Genomic DNA, 25,780 nt, shown 5'->3' on the forward strand with positions numbered 1-25,780 from the left:
GCTGTTCAAAATTTGAAAACGTTATCTTCAAAACCTAATTTTAGAAAATTTTGACCATTGTGATTAGAGCATGATCAGTAAGTATTGTATGTGGCTGATGTCTGTGTCAATCACTCAGTAATCGAAAGAGGGGCTAAAAGGTCATCAGTTCTGGAGGATGCACTGTGTGGATTTAGGTTGCTCCAATATACACTTGGGACTGGACCAAGCTCTCTCTAATCAATCCTAGAATAAGGTGGGCATACGTGTGGCTTATATCCACCTTTGCTTCTATTCCTATCCCTCCACCCCATCGTTGCTGCACTGGGTGCAGTTTAGCCAGACCAGAAAATCTGGCCCTGTATCCCTAAAGATTTGTCAGCATTAGGGATTTTTACACTGGTGTAGCTATACCAATGTACTTACTTCATACTGGGAGTGAACATTCCCTTAGCTACATTGGTGTAAAAATCCCTAATGCAGGTGAGCCCTGGGAGTTTCATTTATGCTCAATTGTTGACGCCCGCTCTGTTCCCATGCACTTTATTTAGGAATAATTGGAAGCATATATCTGCCCAACCCAGCCTCTTTTTAGTTTAAATGTTTTTGTTGCAAAGTTTATACACAGATATTGACAAGATATACAGTATTGTTCAGTGTGACATAAATAACCTACATAAAAATTGTTTTTTCATAAATTGCCTTTAAATAAAGAGCTTCATAAGGGGAAATATAACACACCTGAATGGTGCTTCAAATGCTAGAGCATTAGAAATAAATCAATACACACTTTAGATTAACCATTTTATCATGACAGTGGAGGTGGCTGGCTTAGCGCTATATGTGTTTGGCTGATTTTAGCCATGGAGGCATGAAACAGCCTAAAGAAAATGTCACCCGTCCTCCAACTTGTCTAATTGTAAAATGTGATTTTTTTACTGGTGGTCAGGCCCTGTGGTTTCCTAACACCTAACCACATCAAATATATGTCCCTGGGAATGAACTGCCCCCCAAATATCACAGCTCTCTCCGAGCATTTGTCAGGAAATGGAAAGCACTTACTTAATGCAAAAGGAATGAGAGGAAAGAGTCTCAAAGTCATAGGAGAGAGGGAGAAATAACCTTTCCCACTAAAACGCCCAACAATTAATGTTACTAAGATACAGTGTTTTTAACTTCACAACCTTAGAGCTGCAAGAAAAGACTTGGACTTGAGATACGCACTACACCATTTAGTAAATGAACTATTGTATAAAGAAAGTCTGGGGCCTTGGTCTTTAGCTGTGGCCAAGAAAGAGCTTACAACACCGTGTGTGTGTGTGTGGCATGCGCACACATCTCTAAAGGTGGATTTAAACAACCTTTGTGCTCCTTAGATCCTGAGGCTGCTCTACATCGCACGCATGACCACTTACCCTGGTTGCCAAAGTTTCAAGGGGCCAATACATTAGCCAGGAGTTGCTGGGGTCCATGGAATCCCTGAAAATGCCCCTTACAGCAGCTGCAGGGATGTGTTTGTGTAGGAGCCACTGTGCCAGCTCTGTGCCACTGGAGGAACCCGCTATGTGGGATGATCAATGCCTGGCTGTTTACACTGCTTTTAGGGTCACTCTTTCCTAGTGGAGTGGTACAAGGCAGCCCCACCCTAGGGACAGTGTGGCCATGGGATTTTGACGCATGATGTAGATGTTTCTACAGATCAATCTGCAGATGTGGTGTCTGGTTTTCTTTGCTGGTCACCATTTCTTCGTCTGGTGAGTCAGAGAGTCTAGGTCCATGTGGGGAAAAGATTTTTTACTTTGTCGGATACAGAACATTCTGTTGGTTTCTTACATGCTGGATTGAAATCCTGCTGACATGGAGCCACTTGAAAGATCAGCACCCTTCTGGAGTGTGTAGAGCTTGGGCTGGTTGGTAGACTGATAGTATTGTAGGTGTGGATCATGGTATTAAGTCTGGGTGACTTTTGTCACTAGATTTAGGAATTAGTGCTTGTGTTAGGCTTCGTTTCTAGACTGAGCACCTGTAGGAGCTGAGTTTTGAAGAATGCTACTGCAGTCTTTCCTTTGGAGTCCGTGGGGATTTGAGTGATGTGCATATTTTTATACTGATCCCTAATTTCAGAGTCTTTGAATTTCTCTGAGAAATTCAATCTTACTCTCAGATGAGTCTCCCCTTTTAACTGTGCCATGTATTCCTCCATTCTGGCGGTCCAGAGTCTGGCAGTTCCTGAATTTACTTCCACTCTCATTGAACTCTCTAACCAGCGCTTAATTTGTGCCAGGGCTGAGCCCCAGGACCTCTAGGCGTGGCAGTTCGTAGCCCCAGCACCTCTGGGCTTGGTGCATCAGTTACGAATGTAAAAAATTGCTTGAGCCCCGGCACCTCTTTCATTACAAATTAAGCACTGTCTCTAACCCCACAGTCGATTGAAGCAGTCAGTTTGCTGGTTTTCTTTTCCACTAAATAAGCAATCAAGTCAGATGGTGCTTACATTTTTTTTTTTTTCTCCAGAGAGCAGAGCTGTAGATGTTGTCATTTGCAATAGGGTCTAGCATCTTTGATGCAGAGGGCTTCGGCATCTTCCTGACTTTCTGCTTCTGGTACTTAATATTTATGTTGGTATAAGATGTAAGATTCAAGTTTTAGAGGAGACCGATCAGTGAGAGGAGGCATTGAGGGAGAAGGAAGGCTGAGTAACAGGAGTGGGTGTACAGATAGAAGCCTGCACTGAGGTTGCACAGGAGGCACTGAGAGCATAATCTGGAGCTGCACCGGTGTAGCTAAACTTTTAGTACTAATCATTATGCATGTGACGGAAGAATCCAGCATTGCTCTCAGATCCCAGGGTGAGGTAGTCCAGAAACAACATCACTTTGCTTGTACAATGCAAGTTTGATCAGGAAGTCACAAAGAGGAGATAAACAGAGGACCCACAATGCCATTTTTATAGAGTCACTTCTCAAAGCAGAACTGCACTTTAATATCCAGTCCCTTCTCTTTCAGGGGACTGTTCTACATTTGTAGGCAGATGGACTCTATAATCTGAGGATTTTTCTGTCTCTAAATTTGATGAGTCTTTGGAAATAGAATCCCTCAGGAGGATGACGGCATTAGTGGACAGAGAGGACTACTCCAGAGGGTATCTGTTGATCGGAATGCTTCCATATTCCAGTTATCGATAACCACCAGATGCTATTGCAATTATTGGCAGACTGTAGTCATTTACAGAACTCCTCCCTGTCATTTGGTCTGACAAATGCATTATGAGTTTCCTTTTCAACTGGTTTGGAAATAGCGCAGCCCTCGGGGAGACTAAATTTTGGTAATTCCCTTCTTTCATTAGTGTATGAAGGCATTATTGGCCTGCTCCCGCTCCCATGGAAGTCAACCTTAAAGCTCCCATTGACCCAGTGCAGGACCAAGCTCCAGACTTTCAGGAGGCTAGATAAGCAGTTTGTCAGGTGATATATCTGCTGTCAGACTTTGGTCAGTCTTCACCACTGAATTTTTCTCACTTGGGAGAGTCATTTCATATTCAGGATGAGGTCCTGTTTGGATTTGTTTTAAATTTAACCTTAACTCAGAATTTTCTAGGATTGTAATGCTTGGTTTGAGGGTAATTACAACATGCATGTAATATTTTTTTACCCTTAATTTAATTATATATACATACGCGAGAGCTGGTTGCCATATTTCAAATTCTGAAATTTCAAATTGTCAAAGTTTGACAAAAAAAGAGAGGAGGTTTTTTTGAATGGGACAAAATTTTCAAAAGTGCCTAATCCCTATTTTCAAAAGTGAGCTAGACACATAGTGAATGGCCATACTGCAAGTGGAGATGTGACTGTACCACAGATAGACATACCTGCACTAGCTTTAATCGTAGCGAAGACTTGCTGACGCTGGCTTCAGCATGGGCTAGCAACCCGCTAGGTACCCAGGGTCCCTGGTGGGCTTGTATTTGGGTGGCTAGCCCAAGTACAAGCCCGTGCCACCACACGAGATGTGAGCATGTCTACTTGTGCTACAAACACATCTTCACTTTGCTGACGTATCATAATCTCATCTGTACTCTCACCTTTAGCTCCAGTTCGGTGTAGCTTCTTGTCTGAGAATATTTCTAAAACCATGTGGAGCTGCTGAGCTAGGAGGTGTAAAGATCTTTCAATACATGCAAAATTAAATTCAATTAAGTGCTGTTAGTGAAAGCTGTTAGCACCTCCCTCTCCTCATCTGCTCAGCCAGAGCAATGGAAGGAGGTGGAGGAGGAGAACTGGAGACATTATATGTAAGAAGATAGAAACTGGCCTAGGGAATCCCACCCCCCCTCACTGGTACGTGGCAGTATGTATCCCATCTGCCACAGTGGGCAATCAGTAATGCTGCAGAGAAAGTCAGTCCCCACCCTGCTTCATATTGCTTCTACCCAGTCGTGCACTGATGAATATTTCCTTATTGAAGCCTTGCAGGCAGTTAGCCTGAGATTTGATTGCTGGGGTTGGGGGGTACAGGTTGTTTGAGGCTCCAGAGGGGGGTCCCTCACAGCTTTCATCTCAATTTTACTAATAAAAGAAAGTGCCGCTGCGCATCAGGAGACCAAGGGGGAAGTGAGAGGCCCTCTCCTGCCCTGGGGAAGCTCAGATCCAAGGGAGTTCCTTCTTCATCTTAGGGGAACTGGGAGAGGACAGCTGGGCTGCACCTTGCCATCAAGAGGACTATAAAGCATGGGCAAGCTTTCCCTGAAGGTGATTAGAGAGCTAAGGGAGACTCTGCCAAAGGAAGGTTTGGAGCTAGGGGAACAGCTGAGCCGATAGATTTGCTGTGTGTTACGCCTCTCGAGTGCATCCCTTTCTCTTTGTTCGGGATTATTTGGTCAGCCAAACCACCAAGCTTTGCATGACCATTTGGGTTCTTTTGTGGAACTCATGGGGCCACATCCTCAGCTGGTATACACTGAAGTGGCTCTGTTGAAGCCATTGTAATGATCCCAATGTTCATCCACTGAGGAGATGGCCTATTGAGTATGTCATGGGTATAACCCTGGCAATCAAAAGGAAAGTCTTGCTAAGAGGTAGGGGGGTTGTTTTCATTTTTCTAAACAACTCCGCTGTGAATTCAGAGGGATTAGGACCAAGGTCTGGCTACAATTCTCCTTTTCTTACGATGCAGAACTATGAATGTTCTTGGTGATATAATTATCTGGCCACTAAACAAAGGCAGCTGCAGTATTTGATTCTGATTTACTGTGACATGCTAAAGGTTTTAGTTATGATCTTAGTGGCTTACGCGTCTTCTCTTGCTTGCTCCACTGCAGCTGTAACTTGCAATTCTAGCTTTTGGTTCCTGACTTCCATTGTGCCTGAGGCAGGGAGGATTTCTTGATACTGTGCATAACAATACAGTCAGTGGAAAAACTGGGTTTTCTTTTTGGTATTTGACGTGGATGTTTTGAAGATGTTGTGTCCAGCACATTAGTTTAGGCTCTGTGCCTACCAGTTCATGATGCCAGGGAGTATTGGCTTGCACAGCTAAATGATAGTCTATTACTGAGGTTCAAGTCATCTGTGCCATAACCGTTGCTGCTTTTCCTTTGATCTACCAATTGATTTAGGCTGTCTTCCAGACTAGTTTGCTGACCTCTTTGCCCTGGAAGAAAGATTGAAATCTGTGTGTGCTAACGCAGCAGGTACAATTAATGCTTGTTAGCATTTCAGAAATGCGCTGCCATTCTTCATCTCAGTGCCAAGCAACGATTCACTCTCTCCTGATGCACTCTTCTCTACTCTTCACCTACTGACAAGTATCTCCAGCCAAACTGGTTAGTGCGGCCAGTAGCAGATCTATGTCAAAAGTTTAGGTCTTTTAGGCTTGATTCAGCAAAGCATTTAAGCATGTGTAAAATTTTAAGCAAGAAAGAGAGACAATTGAAGCCAATGGGATCATTTCCATGCTTAGGGTGACCAGAAGTCCCAATTTTATAGGGACCGTCCCTATATTTGGGGCTTTATCTTTATATAATCATCTATTACCTCCCACCCCTTGTCCTTACATTTCACATTAGCTATCTTGTCACCCTGTCTATGCTTAAACTGACACACGTGATTAAGTGCTTTGCTGGATGGGAGCATCAGATGCTAGTAGGTGAGCTTGGGAGATGCTACAGGTTTTTAATATGGGAAATGAGGTGTCCTCGTACAATTAGGGTTGCATCTGGCTTTTGCCTTTGATGGGACCTTAGAAGCTCTCAAGCTAAAAGAGTGACTTTCTTTACAAAAAAGAGAGAGACGTGGCTCATGCCCTGCATATGACCCCACTAGATCACTCCCCCAGTTTGACAACGAGCCACTGATAATGTCTCTTTTTGAACATGGTCTTTCTGCCCGTTGTGCAGCCTTCTTATAGTAATTTCATAGTTCCCTAATTTGCTCATGAGACTGTCATGTGGAGCTATGTCAAAAGCCTTATGACAATCAAGATGGACCAGATCTACAGCTTCCCCCCGTCTACTAGACCAGTGGTTCTCAACCAGGGGTACGCATAACCCTGGGGCATGCAGGGGGTACATCAATTCATCTAAATATTTGCCTAGTTTTACAACAGGGTATATAAAAGGTACTAGCGAAGTCAGTACAAACTAAAATTTCATACAGACAATGACTTGTTTATACTGCTCTAGATACTATATCAGTGTTTCTCAACCTAGGGGGTCGTGAGTAATTTAATGATTATATGGTAAAAATGAAAAAGTCAGCAATGTATCAGGAATAATGTGCTGTGGCACTTTTTTGTATTTTTATTTCTGAGTTTGTGAGCTAGTAGTTTTTTAAGTGAAGTGAAACTTGGGGTATGCAAGACAAATCGGCCTCCTGAAAGGAGTAGAGTAATCTGGAAAGTTTGAGAACCACTGCACTAGGTCAGTAACCCTGTCCAAGAAGGAAATATAGCAGGGCTTCTCACTGTTCATAGCGTATTCCAGACTGCAGCAGCCCACTTAGGGTATGTCTACACTGGCAGAGTTACATCGCCGCTCAGAGAGCGCTGAAGGGAAACCGCTGTTGTGTGTTCACACTGTCAGCTGCCTGTGCAATAGCATGTTCACACTTGCGGCCCTTGTATCAGCATTCGGAGTGGTGCACTCTGGGCAGCTATCCCACAGAGCATCTCTTCCTCTTCTGCCGCTAAGAGTTGTGGGAAAGCGGAGGGGATCGCAGGGCATCCTGGTTCCTCTCCCAATGCCCCGTGATGCATTGCTTCGCATCCCAGAAATCCCTGTGCTTTCGTCTGCATTTGGCGCCATCTTTCAACGGTTTGTGTAGCACGCGCTCTGCCTCTTTGGTCTGCAGGAATGGATCTGGCATTGTTGACCAATATGCTGCTCGCTCGCTCTCGCTAACATGTCACGGGTGGAAGTGGAGTTATTTCTTAAACTACAAAGGCAAGAGGTGTCCGACATTGATCTCGCCACGCATGGTAGCTATGACATGAGATTGCTTGTGGCATTCGCGGAGGTGCTGACCACAGTGAAACGCTGCTTTTGGGCTCTGGAAACAAGCAGTGAGTGGTGGGATCACATCACCATGCACGTCTGGCATGACGAGCAGTGGCTGCAGAACTTTCGGATGAGGAAAGCCGCTTTCGTGGCACTATGTGATGAGCTCACCCCAGCCCTGCAGCGCAAGGACACAAGAATGAGAGCTGCCCTGTCATTGGAGAAGCATGTGGCGATTGCACTGTGGAAGCTGGCTACTCCAGACTGCTACCGATCGGTCCCTAATCAGTTCGGAGTGGGAAAGTCGACCGTTGGACTCGTGTTGATGGACGTGTGCAGGGCCATTAATTGCATCCTGCTGCAAAAGACTCTGATTCTGTGTACCGTGCGTGACATTGTGGATGGCTTTGCACAAATGGGCTACCCTAACTGCAGAGGGGTGGTAGATGGCACGCACATTCCAATTCTGGTACCAAACCACCTAGCCACCGAGTACATTAATTGTAAGGGGTATTTCTCGATGGTTCTCTAGGCACTTGTGGGTCACTGTGGGTGTTTCACGGACAATAACATGGGCTGGTCCAGAAAGGTGCATGATGCATGCATCTTTCGGAATGCTGGCCTGTTCAGGAAGCTGCAAGCAGGGACTTTCTTCCCGGACCAGAAGATCACTGTAGGGGAAGTTGAAATGCCCATTGTGATCCTGGGAGACCCTGCCTACCCCTTAATGCTGTGGCTTATGAAGCCATACATGGCAGCAACAAGGAGCGGTTCAACAACAGGCTGAGCAAGTGCAGAATGACTGTTGAGTGTGCTTTTGGCCATGTAAAGGCCCTCTGGCACAGCCTATATGGGAGGCTGGACCTAGCCGATGACAATATTCCTGTGGTTATAGCCACGTGCTATAATATTTGTGAAGGGAAGGGTAAAAGCTTCACTCAGGGCTGGACCACTGAGTCTCAGCACCTGGAGGCTGAATTTGAAGAGCCAGAGACCATGGCTATTAGAGGGGCGCAGCATGGGGCCATAAGGATCAGGAATGCCTTGAGGCAGCAATTTGAAGCTGAAGGCCATTAATATTTGTTGCTGTGCTCACGAGTGCAGCGCTTGTAATGCCAGGAGGTGATTGTGATTGGTGCGGACGATGCACTGTGAAGGTTTAAGAAAATTGCCTGTTGCTTTGCAGAGCTCTCTCTGCTTTCAATTAATAGAATAAAGATTGCTTTCAAGCCACAACAATTCTTTTATTAAAAAACACCACCACATCGGCACTATGGGGGATGGTGGAAGGGAGGGTCCTAAGAAGAGGTGGGGTCCCGGTATGATTAAAGATCTGTGTATGTCCAGATATCATATGCAACTTTGTTCTTTGGAATATAGTGCAGCGGGTACTGTACTTCAGCAGGGCTAAACTGCAGAGGAATGGGTGTTGAGTGCAGTGGGTACTGGGAATCCACAGGGCTGGACTGTCACAGGGCAGGTGTGGAATGCAGCGGGTACTGCCTGGAACAAGGATATTGACAGGAGTGTATTGGCAGCGTCTGGGGGGCGCATGGGAAAGAGTTTTGCAACAGCGGATGCAAGGGAGGGCAGGTGCGGAGGTGCTCAGTTTGCCATGCTAAGAGCTCCTGGAGCATGACCGCTTGTTATTCCATAACATTTAAGAGACGCTCCATGGCTTCATTCTGGTGTGCTGTGTTCTCCTTTTGTTCCCTCTTCTCACTGTCCTGCCACTCCTTCAGTTCTAGTTTTACTGCCGCGGAGTGCAGCATGACATCTCACAGAAGGTCCTCTCTACATTTTCATGGCTGCTTTCTAATCCTGCGCAGCCGTTCAGCTGTCAATAACAAAAAGGGAGGCTGGGATCTCACGGCCGTATCTGTGAAGCAAGCAATAGTGCTTGTGTAAAATGTTGCATTTTGGCAACACCCAGACCACTGTATCAGTGTTTAAAAACACAACCACTATTCACATACCTATCACTAATTGGCTGACCCCAGACAAGCACACATGAGCCACAAGACCCCCCAAAATGGTGAGTAACCACAGGGGTAGGGGAAATCGGTGTTCCAGGACAATACTCGGCACGTGGCTCTTGAGGAGAGCCAGCACTGTACAGGGGGCATTAAAATCATTCCTGTCCCCGCACTTTCCACAGGAGGTGATCATTATGGAAGATATCTTGCTGCTGAGGGTGAGCAGGGAATCAAGCGCGGATCTTCTCCAAGACTGCGGCTTCTGCCCTGGCCCTTACACGGCTCACCTGTGTGCAGCTATGGTGTCACCCCCCACACCAGTGATGGCAGAGTGGCTCAGGAAATTTACCCTTAATGGGGCAAGAAACAAGGCAGCTCTGCCAAAGACCCTGCAGCACCGGATTGCCCAGTATCTCCATGAGAGTTTCGTGGAGATCTGAGGCAGATTCACATGAAGTGAAGGCGTCCATCAACACCCTGTCCCGCCACTCTGACTTGGCATTTGATAGTACACATATCACACAGACACAATCCTGCTTTCTGCAAATTCCTCCCCACAAACTCAGCACACAGAAAACAAGCCGGCCTTCTGCGACCCTCTTTCCCCCAACAACTCGCTTCAGCGATTCCCAAAATCAAAGCCACTTACCAGGGGCCGCCTCCTCCTGTTTCCGCTTTGCCAAGCTCCAACCTCAGTGACTGGCTAGCCACCTCCATCGTAGAGAAGAGCTCCTGGCTGCATGCATCTCTGAACACTGAGTCATCCTCTGTCTCTGGGTTCCCCTCCTTATCCACATCCAAGATTTCCTCCTGGCTCGGTCCAATCTTGACTGGCACATGAGCCCCCAAAGTATCCATGGGGCTCTTCATAGTGGAGGTGGGGTCGCCACCAAGTATCACATCCAGCTCTTTGTAGAACTGGCAGCTCGTGGGCACGGCACCAGAGCAGTGGTTTGCCTCCCACGCCCTGTGGTAGGCGTCCCACAGCTCCTTCGCTTTGACCCTGCACTGCAATGTGTCCCAGTCATGGCCCCTTTCTGTCATGAATCGTGGTATCTGTCCGCAGGTATCCTAATTCCTATGGCTGGAGAGCAGCTGGCACTGCACAGCCTCCTCTCCCCAAATGCTGATGAGGTCCAGCACCTCAGCATTGCTCCAAGCAGGGGATCACCTGGTGCACGGAGCAGCCATGGTCAACTGGAAAGATGCGCTAAGACCACTGCACGTGTTGCCGAGCAAACAGGAAGGGGACTTTCAAAATTCCCAAGGAATTTAAAGGGTAGTGCTGATGGTTGGTCACCTGAGGGCAGGGCAGTAGACTTCAAACCAATGACCAGAGAGGCAAGAACAGGCATTGTGGGACACCTCCTGGAGGCCAATCGCAGGGCTGTAATCGACCACGGTGTCTACACTGGCACCGCAGCGCTGTAGCCCTGGCACAGAAAGCTGTATGCCTCTCATTGGGGTGGCTTTTTTACAGCGCTGCAACCGTGCAGTTTCTGCAGAGAAAGTGGCTTGGCAGTATGTACACCTCGGGAGTTACACTGCAGAAAGCTGCTTGACTGCGCAGAAACTTGCCAATGTAGACAAGGCCTAACGTGCAGGTCTAAGCAATCATGAGCATGTTATACCCACACTGTATTCTTCACAGCAGCTGCCAGAAAAGAGGCTGGTTGGTTGGTTGATTAAACTTCATGGTGTAGGCTCTGGCTGCATTCCATCCCTCTTGGAGACTGTTTCTGATGTGGATCTGTGGGCACTGGCTGAGGTTGGCATGCCATTGTGTCTTTGCTGTGATGAGCCCTAAGGTGGGGCACTTGCTCCCCCACCCCCGAAATCCATTTCAATCCATCTAAACCACTTTGAACAGCTTTCTTCAGTGGTGAATGACCACTCTTTGCCACCACTCTAGATTTACTGCATCTACCTCCCATGCCTTTTCCTCCTCCTCTTGTAGTGGACCTTCTGGTTTGACCCTTTTAAAATTCGACCCTTTTCATTGTTCGTGGCTGGTTCGGGGCTTGGGGGCAGGGAAGGTTTTCTACATAAATTATGGCTAGTGTTTTTGCTTCTGGACAATGGGGGCAGAAACGGATGCTCCAAAAAGTGGGTTTGTACTTTGACTGATGGGTCAGTCATCCTTAGTTAAAATAGATTTTATTTCCATCTTCCCCAATTGTGGCACAGGGTCCTTCCGAGCTGGCTATTAAAGAGACACCAATGTTGAAAATCACTTTTCCATCTGAAAATGTTGGAGCTGATACTGTTAGAAGCAAAATCCCCAGAGGACTAGAGCAAAACACAGTACATGCTGTTAATATGTTTTTCTCCCCATATGGTGGTGCATATTGGCAGTATGGACAATACTTTAATTAGTGAGAGTTGGATTAAGGTTTGAAAAACAAAACCACCTTCTATTTTTCTACAAATAAACTTACTTTTGCTTGGTTACTGGGCCAGATTCCCCCCACCCACCCCAGCTGGTGTAAACTGGCATAGCTCCACTGAAATTAATGGAGCTATGCCAATTTAGTCAATAAAGATACTTTCCCCTTAACACAGAATAGCTTGCATTGAGTTAAGCTTTCTAGCTGATTGAGTCCTTAACTTTCCTTTTCTCTGAATGGCTATGATGCTCCCTTTTTTGTTCTTTGACCTGATTTTATCACCCCTTGTTACACTGCCCCTGGAACAGATTAAAATCCACCTTCTCCCCCTTTTGGACTGTCAAACCAGTATGACAAACTAGGGGAGGGGAAGAGAGAGGGGAGGGTATCTGGAAGTTCAAGAGCTCAGAAGGCAGTTTTCCAGATCAGAAAACAGATAGAATATGGAGAGAGTTAAATAAGGACTGATCAAATATACAGGTGAAAAAGGCAGATAGGGGCTCAGTACCAAGCCACCTAAATCAGCATTAGGCCCGGATGCTGCTTTTGGATGCACACAGGCCTCACACACCCATTCATTGCATGGAGCTATCTTGAGCTAAAACCAGCATGAAGATATATTTTGCTTTCATCCAACACAGAGGTCTCCACTATAGATTCCCATGCAAGTTAAGCAGCTAGCCCAGAATTAATCAGACACAACAGAACTGATGCTGGTGGCAATAGGGAAGCACTTTAAGAATGGTCATATTGGGTCAGACCAATGGTCCATCCCAGTGTCCTGTCTCTGACAGTGACCAGTGCTAGATGCTTCAGAGGGAATGAACGGAACAGGGCAATCATTGAGTGACCCATCCCCAGTCATCCAGACCCAGTTTCTGGCAGTCAGAGATTTGGGGACACCCAGAGCATGGGGTTGCATGAAGTTATCTAAACCTTTTATGAACCCAGTAATATTTTTGGCCGTCACAACATCTCCCGACATTGAGTTCCGCAGGTTGGCTGTGCGTTGTGTGAAGAAATACTTTTTGTTTTGTTAAACCTGCTGCCTGTTAATTCCATTAGGTGATCCCTGGTTCTTGTATTATGGGAAGGTGTAAATAACAGTTCCTTATTTACTTTCTCCACACCATTTATAATTTTAGAGCTCTCTACCACATCCCACCTTAGTCCTCTCTTTTCCAAGCTGAACAGTTCCAGACTTTTTAATCTCTCCTCATAAGGAAGCTTTTCCATACCCTTAATTGTTTTTGTTTCCCTTCTCTGTACTTTTTCCAATTCTGAAATCTCTTCTGAGATGCAGTGACCAGAACTGCATGCAGTATTCAAGGTGGGTTTGTATCGTGTGGCATTATGATTTTATTGTATTGTCTTACGATCTCTTTCCTAATGGCTCCTAATATTCTGTTAGCTTTTTTTGACTGCTGCTGCACATAGAGCAGATGTTTTCAGAAAACTGTCCACAGTGACTCCAAGATCTTTAAGTAGTTAATTTAGACCCCATCATTTTGTATGTATACTTAGTGGGGATTATGTTTTCCAAAGTGCCAGAGGCGATGCATGGCAGGGAGGGCATGCGGGGTCACATATGCCCTTCCCCAGTTTTTTTGGTCACATGGTGCAGCCGGGCCCCCTCCCTGCAGAGCAGCTAAGCCAGCAAGCTGCCCTGGGCAAGGAGAGGCAGAAGCAGGAGCAGAGGAACATCTGGGAGCTGCTTGGAGGCTCTGCTGCTTTCCCGGAGGGGGCGGTCTGCTTTCCAGGAGGGAGAGGGCTGCCGAGTGTGCGTATGTGTGTCTCAAGCTGTTCTGGGATTGTACCACCCCTCCCCCCCCCCCCCCCAACGCTGTCAGCAGGCATGGGTTGTCTATGCAAAGTGCATTATTTAGCATTTATCAATGCTGAATTTCATCTGACATTTTGTTGCCCAGTCACCCAGTTTTGTGAGATCCCTTTGTAACTCTTCACAGTCTGCTTTGGACTTAACTATCTACTCCTGGGAGAATTCTGTTCCACTGCGCAATGCAGAATTTTGCAGAAATTAACTGAAATGGGCTGCAGTGCTGCTGGCCGCCACTAGGGGCCACTAGACTCAGCAGACCGCAGTTTGCATATAGAAGACACTACTGGGGGAAGGAGAGAGAGCTAGAGGGTTCCTGGCAGCTGCGCTTCCCAGCATGCCCCACCCCAGGCCCAGCCCCCACTCCACCCTTTCCTCCAAGCCCCCACCCCCCCTCTCTTCCTGCCCCCCACTAAACCGCTGATTCATGGTGGGCGGGAGGTGCTGGGAGGAAGGGGGAGGAGCTGATTGACGGGGCTGCTGGCAGGCAGGAGGTGCTGGGGGGAGGAGGAGGAACTGATCCGCAGGGCTGCCGGTGAGTGCTGAGCACCCACTTTTTTTTTTTTCTGTGGGTGCTCCAGCCCCGGAGCACCCATGGGGTCGGCATCTATGCTCTGCTCTTCTCTAGGATATAGAGAATCCTGCTAATAGATCCTCCCCTAAGGGATGTCAGTCTGAACCGTGTGCTCCTCCACACTTATTGGCTTCCCCCCTGCCCTTTAGTTTAAACATTTTTAATTTTACATGCCAGTAGTCTGGTTCCATTTTGGATTAGGTGGAGCCCATGCTTCCTGTACAGCTCCTCTTTTCCCAAAAGCTTCCCCAGTTCCTAATAAACCTAAAACCCTCATCCCTACACCATCGTCTCATATGCCCACTGAGACCCTGCAGTTCTGCCTGTCTAACTGGCCCTGGTCATGGAACTGGAGGCATTTCAGAGACTGCTACCATCAAGGTCCTGGACTTTAATCTCTTATCTAGCAGCCTAAATTTGGCCTCCAAGACCGCTCTCAGATCCTTCCCTATGTCATTGGTACCTACATGTACCACAACCACCAGTTTCCCCCTACCACTGCATATAAGTCTGTCTAGATGTCTTCAGTGATCTGCAACTTCTCACCTGGTAGGCAGTTTACCATGCAGTTCTCCTGGTCATTGCAAACCCAACTATTTACATTTCTAATAATCGAGTCTCCCATAACTATTGCCTGTCTCTTACTAATCATGAGGGCTCGCTTCTCCCCTCTCCCCCCCCCCGAGGGGTAGCCTCAGTGCGAGAGGATACCATGGCATCATCTGGAGGGAGGGTCCCAATAATGGGATCATTTCCCTCCTCTCCAGCTTGATGTTCTCCTTCACAAAGACTTTCATTCTCCTCAGCAGCACAGAAGCTTCCAGATTGGGGGTGGGACCATTCTACTGCGTCCCAGAAAGTCTCCTCTGTGTACCTCTCTGTCTCCCTTATCTCCTCCAGTTCAGCCACTCTGGTCTCAAGAGCCTGTACTCCAGTCTTGGAGGGCCATGAGTTCCTTCTCCTGATTTCACACAAATGCCACCGGCCCACAAGGTAGGTAATCATACTGCTACATTCAGTGCAAAAAAAGTGGACAGCCCCCACTCTGCTGCTGGACTTCTGCCTGCAGTATTGTTACTCTTCGTGGGTTTTTTTTATTTATTGGGGGGCGGGGAGGTTATTGACCTAAATTTAGAGAACGTTTGTTTGTTTGTCGGGTGTATGTGGCTTTCACGCTCCCTTTCTAAACTCCCTTGCAAAACTCCCCTGTTTGCTAGCTCCTCTGGTTGCTTAGGAGCTGGTTTCTTAAACTCCTGTTCTCTCCAAGTAGTCCTGCTCCCACCCCTCGTCAAAGGATCCTGACGGGATTAGGGATCAAAGGAGAGGGAGGAATCAATCCTGGGAGGAGAAAAAACTTTTTTTATTTCTTGACCACATCTTGGCAAAATTAAAAGTAATCCAAATATGTAAATCAAATCGGACCTCTGCTGATGTGGAAGCTCCAGCCTTGACAACTGTGCAAGCCATCAACCCTCAAGCTGCTAAACCAGGATGTAGCTTGCATGGGGAGGAGGAGGAGGGCAGAAGAGTGTCATTCTAGATTCATAGTGGCCCCCAAACATCCATTGTTTTTCGCCTGTGACTGGAAAGGTCTTAATTAGTCACTTCACCTTAAATGATCCCTTGAAATGATCCCTTAACTATTTATGCTAAACAGTCTATTCTACCTTGTATTTAGCTGTGACACTCTGACTACCTTTCCCGGACCTGAAGAAGAGCTCTGTGAATGCTTGTGTCTCTTACCAATAAAAGATATTACCTCCCCAGCCTTGTCTCTCTAATATCCTGTGACCAACATGCCTACAACAACACTGCATGAACCTTCAGAGACTGAACCAAGCCTTTCCAATGAGCAAAACTGCCTTCTCTAAGCCATTCCAGTGGACTGATTTGCTTACTTAGCATCCCAGGGTTCTTTGTCTCGTTTTTTCAGCTTATCAAGTGTCTGTCCAAAGCAGTAGGAATTACACACTGCTGCAATTAATTTCGCACGTTTTCTCTTTTGCACCATGCCTTTCACTCTGCAATATCGCAGTGCAGGAATATGAATGATCCTGGTGCTAAATGGCAAAATACACTTATGAAACTGGAGTTCTTTTCAGCCATCACTACTGTACTCTGCAGCTTGGCAAAGAAAGCAGTGCTGCTTCCATGTCAGCAGAGGTCTGATTTACATATTCGGATCACTCTTAATTTTGCCAGGCTGTGGTCAAGAAATAAAAAGCTCTTTCTCCTCCCAGGATCAATTCCTCCTTATGCCTGGCTTCTTCTAGAACTTGGTCACTCACATATATTCATGAAAGAATCATTGTCCCTCCTGCATTTCTTTTTTCATCTGGTCTCCTCTTGGATACTCGGTAGTTTTGCTTAACACAAACGATTGTTTAATTATGTTATAATACAGCCACTTTCTAAAGATCCCATCCCACAGGATTCTCGCACTTGGGCCTTAGTTTCCCAATACCAGGCCAGCAGAACTGCTGCAGCTCTTAGCATTTTGACATCTGTTGGCAGTGGTGGAAGGACTGAATGCAAGCCATACCCCTTACTGTATTTCGTGCATGTCACCATCATAGTTATAAACGCTGCCCTCCCAATGTCCTGGTCAGTTTCCTCTTGACTGTCTTCAGCAAAGAAGCTCCCATGCTGCACTTCTGCCTGGCTCCAGCTCTTCACTGGATGGGTGTCCTTTCTGGCACCCCTCCTTCCTGTCGGTTCTGAGCTTTGCTGAAGATGTGAGGCATTTTCTGGTGTTCAGTCCTCTTCTCTGCACCCCCTAAGCAGGTACTATTTGCTGCTCTAGCACTTCGGGAGCTCCACATCCTCCCTCCAGCACCCCTTTGGCATCTAACTGTTCTCCCTGCTTTGAGATTTTCCTTTTGGGGCAAGTCTTTAAAGGAAGAAAGAGGACAGCTTCAAGCCACGGCCATGCAGCTGGACTGTGTCTATGACCAACAATCTTGTCATCTAGCTAGGAGTTAGACATGATGGGAGAACACCACAGCCACATTCAAAAGCATGTGACCATAAGAAAACCTGATTCCACCATGCATTGGGCAGTGTCCTTTGCCTCAGTTTCCCACCTTGTTAAAATGAATGAATGTCCCTTTAACACATCACTCCCCTCTCCCTCCGCTGCACCCCACTCAACATTGTCTGTCCTTGGTTAGTGAACTCCTAGAAGGGCATTCATGAGGGGTCATCTCTAACCCCTGGGAGGGAGTATCGAGCAATGCCTGTACTGCTGCCTCTGCAACTGGCTGCCGCTGTCCTCCTGCTGTGTCTCTGCCACCATCACCACTGCTTGCTGATCCCAAGACATCCCATTCTGAGGTTCCATCACTTAACCCAGCTCTCAGTGATTTCAGCAGGTGGTGGGGAACCTCACAAGCACTGCAGTCTTGGTATTCACGGTCCCCAGTCTAAGGGTATGTCTACACTACGAAATTAGGTCGAATTTATAGAAGTCGATTTTTTAAAAAGCGATCTTATACAGTCGATTGTGTGCGTCCCCACTAAGTGCATTAAGGCAGTGGAGTGCGTCCTCGCTACCGTGGCTAGCATTGACTTATGGAGCGGTGCACTGTGGGTAGCTATCCCACAGTTCCCACAGTCTCCACCGCCCATTGGAATTCTGAGGTGAGCTCCCAATGCCTGATGGGGCAAAAACTTTGTCGCGGGTGGTTTTAGGTACATGTTGTCAGTCGCCCCTCCCTCTGTGAAAGCAACAGCAGACAATCGTTTCGCACCTTTTTTCCGTGCAGGCGCCATACTGCTTTCAGCAGATGGTGCAGGAGGACTGCTAACCGTCATCAAACCACCGCTTCTGCTGCAACTCTGCCGTCCTGGTGGTCTCACAGATCCTCTATATGACCATCGTCATCTGCCGCTTCTGCTGCAACTCTGCTCGGCTGCTCTTGTCTCGCCATAGCACGGCAAGTGTGCAGCCCGCTCAGCTGTTTTGTCCTGGCAGCAGACGGTGCAGTAGGTCTGCAAAACTGGTCATCCAACCACCGCTTCCCCTGCAACTCTGCTCTCCTGCAGATGTCATGCCATGGCAAGCATGGAGCCCGCTCAGATCACCGTGGCAGTTATGAGCATTGTAAACACCTCGTGCATTATCATGCAGTATATGCAGAACCAGAACCTGCAAAAGCAGGCGAGGAGGCGACGGCAGCGCGGTGACGAGAGTGATGAGGACATGGACACAGACTTCTCTCAAAGCACAGGCCCCAGCAATTTGGCTATCCTGGTGGCAATGGGGCAGGCTCATGCCGTGGAATGCTGATTCTGGGCCCAGGAAACAAGCATAGACTGGTGGGACCGCGTAGTGTTGCAGGTCTGGGATGATTCCCAGTGGCTGCAAAACTTTCGCATGCATAAGGGCACTTCCATGGAACTTTGTGACTTGCTTTCCCCTGCCCTGAAGCGCAAGAATACCAAGATGAGAGCAGCCCTCACAGCTCACAAGAGCGTGGCAATAGCCCTCTGGAAGCTTGCAATGCCGGACAGCTACCAATCAGTCGGGAATCAATTTGGAGTGGGCAAATCTACTGTGGGGGCTGCTGGGATCCAAGTAGCAAACGCAATCACTGAGCTGCTGCTATCAAGGGTAGTGACTCTGGGAAATGTGCGGGTCATAGTGGATGGCTTTGCTGCAATGGGATTCCCTAACTGTGGTGGGGCGATAGGAATATGCTTTCCGTCTATCTTGGGACTGGACCACCTTGGCAGCCAGTACGTAAACCGTAAGGGGTACTTTTCAATGATGCTGCAAGCACTGGTGGATCACAAGGGACGTTTCACCAACATCAACGTGGGATGGCCGGAAGGGTACATGACACTTGCATCTTCTGGAACTCTGGTCTGTATGAACAGCTGCAGCAAGGGACTTACTTCCCAGACCAGAAAATAATGGTTGGCGATGTTGAAATGCCTATAGTTATCCTTGGGGACCCAGCCTACCCTTAATGCCATGGCTCATGAAGCCATACACAGGCAGCCTGGACAGTAGTCAGGAGCTGTTCAACTATAGGCTGAGCAAGTGCAGAATAGTGGTAGAATGTGTATTTGGATGTTTAAAAGCGCACTGGCGCAGTTTACTGACTCGGTTAGACCTCAGCGAAACCAGTATTCCTATTGTTGTTACTGCTTGCTGTGTGCTCCACGATATCTGTGAGAGTAAGTAGGAGACATTTATGGCGGGGGTGGGAAGTTGAGGCAAATCACCTGGCCACTGATTATGCCCAGCCAGACACCAGGAAGGTTAGAAGAGCACAGCAGGGCGCGCTGCGCATCAGAGAAGCTTTGAAAACCCGTTTCATGTGACAGTTCTGTTTGTTTCTCCTTGATGATAACCTGCCCCCTTGGTTCACGCTACTTCCCTGTAAGCCAACTGCCCTCCCCTCCTCCCTTCGATGACCGCTTGCAGAGGCAATAAAGTCATTGTTTCAAATTCATGGGTTCTTTATTAATTCGTCAAACAAATAGGGGGATAACTGCCAAGGTAGCCCGGGAGGGTTGTGGGAGGAGGGAAGCACTTCAAAACTTATTGAATGCCAGCCTTCTGTTGCTTGGGCAGTCCTCTGAGGTGGAGTGGTTGGGTGCCCGGAGGTGCCCTCCCCGCCTCCAACCCCCGCATTCTTGGGTGTCTGGGTGAGGAGGCTATGGAACTTGGGGAGGAGGGCGGTTGATTACACAGGGGCTGCAGTGGCAGTCTGTGCCTTTCCCTCACCTCAACCATACGCCGTAGCATATCAGTTTGATTCTCCAGTAGCCTCAGCATTGCCTCCTCTCATCACGCTGCCGCCACCTCTCCTGTTGCTTCAGCCGCTTATCCTCTCACGCGTCCCTCCTGCCTTCGCGTTCATTTTGTGCTTTCCTGGACTCTGCCATTGTTTGCCTCTCCATTCTGCTGGGCTCTTTCAGTTTGGGTGGATTGCATGAGCTCAGAGAACATTTCATCGCGAGTGCATTTTTTTCGCCTTCTTATCTGCGCTAGCCTCTGGGATGGAGATGCTAGTCGCAGCGTTGAAACATTTGCAGCTGCGGGAGGGAAAAAAAGGGACAGTAAAATTGAAAAAGGCACATTGGTCATTTAAAAGGAGGGGATGATGTTTTTGGGTTAACGTGCAGCACAAACCCAACTAAACCCCCAATTCTCTGGGATGATCGCTTCACCCCTCCCCACACTGCATGGCTAACAGCGGGGATGATTTCTTTTCAGCCACAGGCAAACAGACCAGCAGGAACAGCCACCTCCGAATGTCCCCTTAATAAAATTCCTCTATTTCAACCAGGTGACCATGAATGATATCACTCTCCTGAGGATAACACAGAGAGATACAGGACGGATGTTGCTTGAATGCCAGCAAACACCGGGACCACACGCTGCCATGCTTTCTTATGCAATGATTCCAGACTACGTGCTACTGGCCTGCCATGGTAAAGTGTCCTAACATGAAGGATGCAATAAGGCTGCCCTCCCCAGAAACCTTTTGCAAAGGCTTTGGGAGTACCTCCAGGAGAGCTTCACTGAGAGATCCCTGGAGGATTTCCGCTCCATCCCCAGACACGTGAACAGACTTTTCCAGTAGCTGTACTGGCCGCGAACGCATCCCAAGTCTTCAGGGAAAATTAATCATTAAACACGCTTGCTTTTAAACCGTGTATTGTATTTACAAAGGTACACTCACCAGAGGTGCCTTCTCCGCCTTCAAGGTCCGGGAGCCCAGGTTGGGAGGGTATTGGCTCCAGGGTGATAAACATTTCCTGGCTGTCGGGGAGAATGGTTTCTCTGCTTGCCTGGTGTGCAGTGTCTTCAACCTCCCCCTCCTCCTCATCTTCTTCGTCCTCAAAATCCTCATCCCTGTTGCGTGAGACTCCCTTGCAGGAATCCACGTTCAGGTGTGGGGTAGTGTTAGGGGCACCCCCTAGAATTGCAGCTCATCATAGAAGCGGCACGTCTGGGGCTCTTACCCGGAGCGGGCGTTTTGCCTCTGTGGTTTTTTGGTAGGCTTGCCTGAGCTCCTTAAGTTTCACGCGGCACTGCTGCGGGTCCCTATTATAGCCACTGTCCTTCATGCCCTTGGAGATTTTTGCAAATATTTTGGAATTTCGTCTTTTGGAACGGAGTTCCGATAGCATGGATTCATCTCCCCATACAGCGATCAGATCCAGTACCTCCCATTGGAGCTCTTTTGCAATTCTGGGACTGCATGGTCACCTGTGCTGATCAGCTTGCCACGGTGGCCAAACAGAAAATGAAATTCAAAAGTTTGTGGGGCTTTTCCTGTCTACCTGGCCAGTGCATCCGAGTTGAGAGTGCTGTCCAGAGCGGTCACAATGGAGAACTCTGGGATAGCTCCCGGAGGCCAATACCATCGAATTGCATCCACACTACCCCAAATTGGACCCGGCGATGTCGATTTCAGCACTAATCTCCTTGTCGGGGAGGAGTACAGAAATCAATTTTAAGAGCCCATTAAGTCGACAAAAATGGCTTCGTTATGTGGATGGGTGCAGGGTTAAATCGATCTAACACTGCTAAATTGGACCTAAACTCGTAGTGTAGGCCAGGGCTAAGGCTCAGCATTGATGCCAGCTCTAGGAATCACCAGCCAGAAACAAAGACTCTCAATTGAGCCTAGTCGGCTCTGTTAAACATGGGAGAGGGGCAGGTCAAATAGTGTCTTGGGCTCTCTAGGCAGCATTCATACCACCAGGTAGAAACACCTGTCCTCACCCAATCTTCCCATCACTGAGGTTTGACATACCTACCCGCTGCTTAGCGAGTGAGTTTCACTTTAGTGGGAACCCCTCAACCAGGGAAGGCTAAGCACAGTTCTGCTGCGCTTTACTCGTACAATAAGAATAGCAACATTTCATTACCCCTGCATTCAAATACTAAAGTGATTTGTAATCCAAAATCAGTCAAAATTGATCATTTTGACAAAGCAGCTCCATCTGCTGTGCACCTAGGCAGAGTAGATGTCTATACAAACATTGTCTGTGCCTGAAGTCTCTTCCGCTAGTCCGTCACTGCATGTCGGGGAGAGCTCATTCAGACCTCACTTACATCTAGTTAGAAAGTTTTTCCTAATGTCTAACCTAACTCTCCCTTGCTGCAAGTAAAACAATGGACCTGAGCATCATGTGTATCGCATATGCTCCTTTGACCCGCAGGACCTGTTGCATTTAACACAGTTTTCCTGTTACAGAGTGATGTGTGCATTTGTAATTCTTTATTATAGTATGCCTGCTATTATAGTTAAGGTTGCATGGTTGTTTCCATTCTTAACCCCCTGTTTTTACTAGCTCAGTACTCTTTGGAAAACTTCCTCTCTTAGGCTGAAATTTCCCAAGGTTGATCTGTGCCAGAACATGATTATTTTAAAAATAGAGAATTAGAGCAAAATAAGCTGTGCTGTCTTTCAGTGTGGAGAGGAGGCTTTTCCCAATATTTTGGAAAACTGTTTGTTTAAATATTGCAACTTTTTGTGACACCCTACAGCCAAAATAGCTGAGATCTGAGATTTGTCACGTAAATCATTCTTGTTTGGGGGCAGTGTATGGCATTGTTCCAAAGGAAACTGATTTTGATTTGACTGAGATATGACCACTTGGGAAAACTTGGTTCTGAGCATGAATGGCAGGATTATTTTTGCAGGTCATAAAGGGTGCTCCTTAGAATGGATAGCCTATGCATGCATTCATGGATAGTGTAGGTTCTCAGGTCATCACTTGAATTGCTCTCAGAAAAGCAGCCTAAAACCAAATTGTTCCCTCCAGCAAGCTCTGCTTATCCCTTTTATCACCTCTTTCTGTGACTTGTCACAAATTAGCCCCATCGGGAGCCCCTCCTTCTAGGATTAGCAGCATTTGAGGCTGCTCTTCTTTGTGGGGTGGGAGAGATGGGGGAGAAGGGAGTCCATTAGCCCCTTCCTGTCCTGGCTGGTATGGATAATGCATACCCCATCACATGCTATATCCTAAATTCTTGTAGCCTTTCTTTCTCAGAGTAAAGGACATTTACAAAAATGGCTGCGGATAGCAAGGCACCTTTAGTCATCAAAGGGGTCTGATTTTCAGAGGTACTGAGTGCTTGCAGCTCACATTAAAGTCAGCAGGAACTGTGGATGCTCAGCACCTCTGCAAATGAGGCCATGTATTTAGGTTCCGGTGTCAGCCAGCAGACAAGCATGGAGTGTCTATGTGCTGTACATCCCTGGATCAGCAACTCGGACGCTCAGGGTGTGATCTGCATGCTTGTCTTCTGGCTGCTGGTGTCCAGGCTGTGAGCCCTAGCAACAGAGCATTTCAGGTACCTGGGGTGACGTGGCAGGTGGTGCCACAAATGTCTCACTGGGCTGGATTGCATCCCAGAAGACAACCTGTAAGCCGGTAGGGTCCCCACCCATCTCCCAGCAAAAGCTGAGTACTCAGAGAATCAAGTGACCACTCCTGGGGTATGATTTTATTAACACAAAGGTGATTCTAAAATAACACTAAATAAATAAATATGTCCCCCACCTAAGCCTTTCCCAGGGCTGGCTGCTTCTGTGGTTCCTTCTCTCAAGGCCTGCCTGGTGCAGCTATCTGGACCTATTAATAGCAGGAAAATCCTGCTTACGTAGCCAAAATAGGAGTCTTGAAAAATGTCCTCAGTGCCCAACCCTGTCCCCAGTCTTCTAGGGGAGGGCTAACTTAATCGTTCTCTCCTTTGCACTATTGTAATGCCCCATTATTCATCCCCATACTGTTCTCCTTGCTGCAGAAATTCCCTCGCCTCACTTTCCTGCTATTGCTCATTATTGTCCAGGAAGTCCTCTGGCTATACAAATTAGGTGCCAGGTTGTGCCACTCCACTGCCTTCCAATTAGTGTCTTAACCTGCAGGCATGTCTAGATGGAGTACTCTCAGCGGACAATTTTACCCTACAAGAGTCAGGGAGGTAGAATCTGGCCTTAAAGTTGAATTCTCTTTTCTCATTAGTTCCGCCAAAGTGCATGAGTTACACTGCATGGGCATCCCACGACAATGAATTCCATTTGTTGCCATTTATTTATTAGCCTACTTCCCCCATCTTTCTCTAGCCCTCCTTGTTGTCTGCCTACATCCTTAGCTATATCAATTGTCTCTCCTATCATAAGATTATCTGTGACTATCACACAAAGCAGTTTGTATCTGCTTCAAGATTAAGATGACCGTTAACCCGGGTCTGGGCACTTTTCCCTTTGATATTCTTTGTATTGTATAAGACAATGCCTCTATTCCGCAGCCACATTTTAACATTACAGTGTTAGAGCTTTAAAAGGGAATATTTGAAGGGAAGGACATTCAGTTGCCCATGCCCTTGATATTCTTTCCCATCTCCTCTCTATCATTATATTCCACACCTTTCAGTCTACTCTTTCCCCTCCTATCTCCACTTATTAGTAAGAAGAGAAGCTGTTTTCTGATTCATAGTAGAGGGCAAGTGGTTTGACCAGTAACAACCTAGAACCTAGCTTGAAGTGTAAGTGAGCAAAAGGAAACCCTTGCTTGGAGTCTCTACATTAAATTTTATTGCAATCTTAAAAAAAAAAACATTGTATGTTTGGGAGAATGAAAACCTCATAGGCTAGATTCTGATACCATAACTCACACAGAATAGAAGTTTACTTCATGCTTCCATGTATTTGTATTCCAGCATTACTGAGATTGGGGTGCCATTGTGCTAGGCACTGTACAAACACAGAGTAATAGACAGTCCCTGCTTGAAAGGGCTTACAGTCTAAATTGACAAGACCGACAGTGTGGGAGGGAAGACACAGAGGTCAAATGACTTGCCCAAGGGCACACGGCAGGTGACAGAACCCAGTCTTCTGTTTCCATCCATAGGCAATGCCGCCTTTCACTGAAGTGAGTGGGGCTACCTGCAGAGCAGAGAACAGTGCATCGGGAACCAGGGTGGCAGAATCTGCCCCTATACTTGTACAGGGACAAGTTTAATTAGCCATCTGTTCATATTAGACTCTCTTATCTTTTGCTCTTTTGTCCACGATTGCTTTTACTGGAATATGCCATGTACTGCAGTTCTAACTACTACTCAAAGTGGTTCTATTTTTAGCCATGTAACAATGGATAAATGTATGACTCTTCAACTAACAAGCTGCTTGTTAGCTTAGATTACTGTCTAATTTGAATTAAATATTACTTTATATATGGAATCAATTATAAATATTAACTAATGTATAAGGTTTTGGATGTAGCAGAGAGAGGCTTATAAAATCAAATGGGGGAAGAACTTTTTCCATTTCTTTATCTCTTTTCCTGTCTTCTCTTCCCTCTCCTGTCTTTGTGTGTTTACTGTAAGGGTTATTCCTGTTTCAGTGGAAGCCAGCTATCTTCTGAACAAAACCACGGCTTACAGTTGCTGAAGTACTGCATGTAACCTATTGCTACTGCTTTGTGTTGTGCTAAAGGGCTGGACAGCGACTTCAGGCACGGCCTTGAGCAAGGGGTGGTATGTGAGCTGTGTCACCCCAGGAGTAA

At 47.1% G+C, this 25,780-nt stretch overlaps 1 protein-coding gene across 2 annotated transcripts in view; it reads left to right on the top strand.

Moving 5' to 3' along the window:
• The window catches only part of CSGALNACT1 (chondroitin sulfate N-acetylgalactosaminyltransferase 1), an 85,217-nt gene that overhangs the window by 8,268 nt on the left and 51,169 nt on the right, over positions 1-25,780 (top strand). The window contains exons 3-4 of one of the 2 annotated variants that reach the window (XM_074950375.1): positions 15,146-15,238; positions 20,545-20,689. The exons of the other annotated variant lie outside the window; for it this stretch is intronic. The gene's annotated coding sequence lies outside the window, so the exon portion shown is untranslated. The remainder of the gene's footprint in view (positions 1-15,145; positions 15,239-20,544; positions 20,690-25,780) is intronic. 2 annotated transcript variants of the gene reach the window in all.

Source organism: Natator depressus, chromosome 4 (assembly GCF_965152275.1).
Source record: "Natator depressus isolate rNatDep1 chromosome 4, rNatDep2.hap1, whole genome shotgun sequence".
NCBI lineage: Eukaryota > Metazoa > Chordata > Testudines > Cheloniidae > Natator > Natator depressus.